The sequence below is a fragment of the Octodon degus genome, unplaced genomic scaffold, assembly GCF_000260255.1.
Source record: "Octodon degus isolate 3935 unplaced genomic scaffold, OctDeg1.0 scaffold00128, whole genome shotgun sequence".
Taxonomy (NCBI): Eukaryota; Metazoa; Chordata; class Mammalia; order Rodentia; family Octodontidae; genus Octodon; species Octodon degus.
In genome coordinates, this window is record NW_004524704.1 from 1,774,016 (window position 1) to 1,776,312 (window position 2,297).

The window sequence follows — 2,297 nt, forward strand, 5'->3', positions numbered from 1 at the left end:
GTATTGTGTCAGTTCTTATACTCAGTTTTAGTTAGGGCCTGTTGGGAAGCAGAACAGCACTTAGATGACCTGACTCTAAAGGCCTCACTATAAGCCCTTTCGTAAGCCCTTGTAGGCCAGGGGAGGGGAAGGCAGGGGAACGAGGCATGTGGAGGACAGCGACAGCAGGAGACTTTCCCACGGAAGGCTGGGGCGGGGAAAGTGCTGGCTTCCCATGCTCAGCAGGAGCTGGAGCTAGGAAACGGCAGGCGCCACCCTGGTGGCAGCATACAGGTGTGGGAAGGAGCTCTGGCAGGCACATGCCCTCTCCTCTGTTAGGGCTTGTATCCAGATGTCTGCTGGTACAGTATTATAGACAGCTGAGTTAGGTTAGATAGGGCCAGGCCCTTAAGAGAGTCAATAGGAAAGAAGAAAACACCTCCCAACCATGGCCAGAGGTGCACTGATTGGAGGCCAGACCTCAAGACAAAGACAGGATGACCAGGCCCACATACTTCTCCAAGGGATAAGGAACTCCTGGCTGAATGAAGTCTAGACAGACATCGGCCACCTTGGTGGCTGGCTGGGACCTCCCAACTTGTCCCTCCCTGAAAAGTTCTATATTCTTTCTGTGGACACTTGCTATGTGATCTGCTCCTCCATTCAATCAACATTACCTAAGTGGCTCTACTTACCTTCTTGGTTGATCTTAGTGTTAACCCACATTGTACCCACCTCATGATTTTGCTCCACAAAACTTCTTCTGTGAAGGGGAGTCCTTGGCCACCCACTCAGAACCACCCTCACCTCTCAGGAGCTATCTCTCTCTCTCTGGATAAGTTTTCCTACTCTTAACCTCCACTGTTCCTTGAAATGTATCCTTTGACTTTGGAGAACATGAACTCAGCATGCTGGACATCCAGCAGGTTAGGAGCTACGTTTAATTCCCCCTGTTTAACTTGGAGACCCTATATCAGTAGGGGGGCTTTTGGGAGGTGGTTGGATCGATCTAGGGTGTGCAATACCGGGATAAAGGCTGTGATAGTGGGGTTGATTCACGGTGCAATGCTAGGATTAAGGGTTCCGCTTTTGAGTGAGAGTACCACTGCCCTAGAGGTGAACAGCCCAGATAAATACAAAGGACAGAGAGAGGGCTGCTGCTGCCACCTGCTGCCGTCAAAGCTTGCTGCTTTTGCTGCTTTCTGCCTGCCATGGACAGTTTCTCCTCCGCAAAGCCCATGGGCTAGGCCACCCCGACTTGGAGCCAGACCATTATGGACTTAAACGTCTACATGCAGGGAGCATAATCCTTTTCTCCTTTAACTTGGGGTATTTTGTCTCAGCAATGAGAAAAATCTACTAAAGGGTATTTAGTAAACTGTTCCCCACCTCTTGCAGTCTTCTCGGCTGTTCCTCTGAATTGAAAAATAAGCCAGCAAGTCAGGGACTGGGAGTTCATTGATCCCAGAAGTTAGCCTGCAGTACAGGGCAGGGCATAAAAAGCCAAACAAAGGCTAATGTGGCTCCAGCAGGGAAGGGCCATCATGATCCCCCAGCAGGGGCCTTCCCTGGAGTATTCTGTACCACTGTCCTGCACTGGAGAAAGCGGGACAGGGACCCTAGCCTTTGTGTCTCCCTCTGCCTACCATGGTCCTTTCTCTTCCCTGGCTAAACTCTTCAAAAGTAGGTTGGTGCCATACGTGCTGCTTCCTTACCCCCATCTACTCAGCAGCTTGCTGTGAAGTGAATCCTCTTCCCATAGTCCAGTGATTGGGCGCTGCCCAAGGACCTCCCTGTGCTAAACTCAAAGGAAGCTTTTCTATTCCCATCTACTAAGCCTCTTTCAAGCAGCACAGTGCCTACCTTGTTCCCGTCACATATCCTGGAGCACCTGAATGGAGTAAAAGAACCTTAGGCTAACTGGCAACAGAGCTATGAAGGTAATAAAAGGGTCAGTGGTCTCCAGAGGTTGTGGGGGGTGAGCAGGTAGAGCAGAGATGATTTCAGCTGATTCCACGTGACACCGTGCGCGTGGGGGCACCTATGTTGTTAGCTATTTGCCCGAATCCACAGGATGCGCTCTGATGACTGAAGAGTGAACCGTAATGAAATCGTGGACTTTCTGCGATGACACGTCATTGGAAGTTCGTTGACTGCAGCCATTTGCCTGTCTGGGTTCAGATGTTTACAGTGGGGGAGGCTAGGAATGTGGGCAGGGGTGGGGGGCACAGACGAACTCTCTGTCCTCTTCTTTCGCTTTTGCCAGGAGCCTGACCTGCTCTGACATGTGTTCGGGGTCTGTTGCCTTGCATGACCCG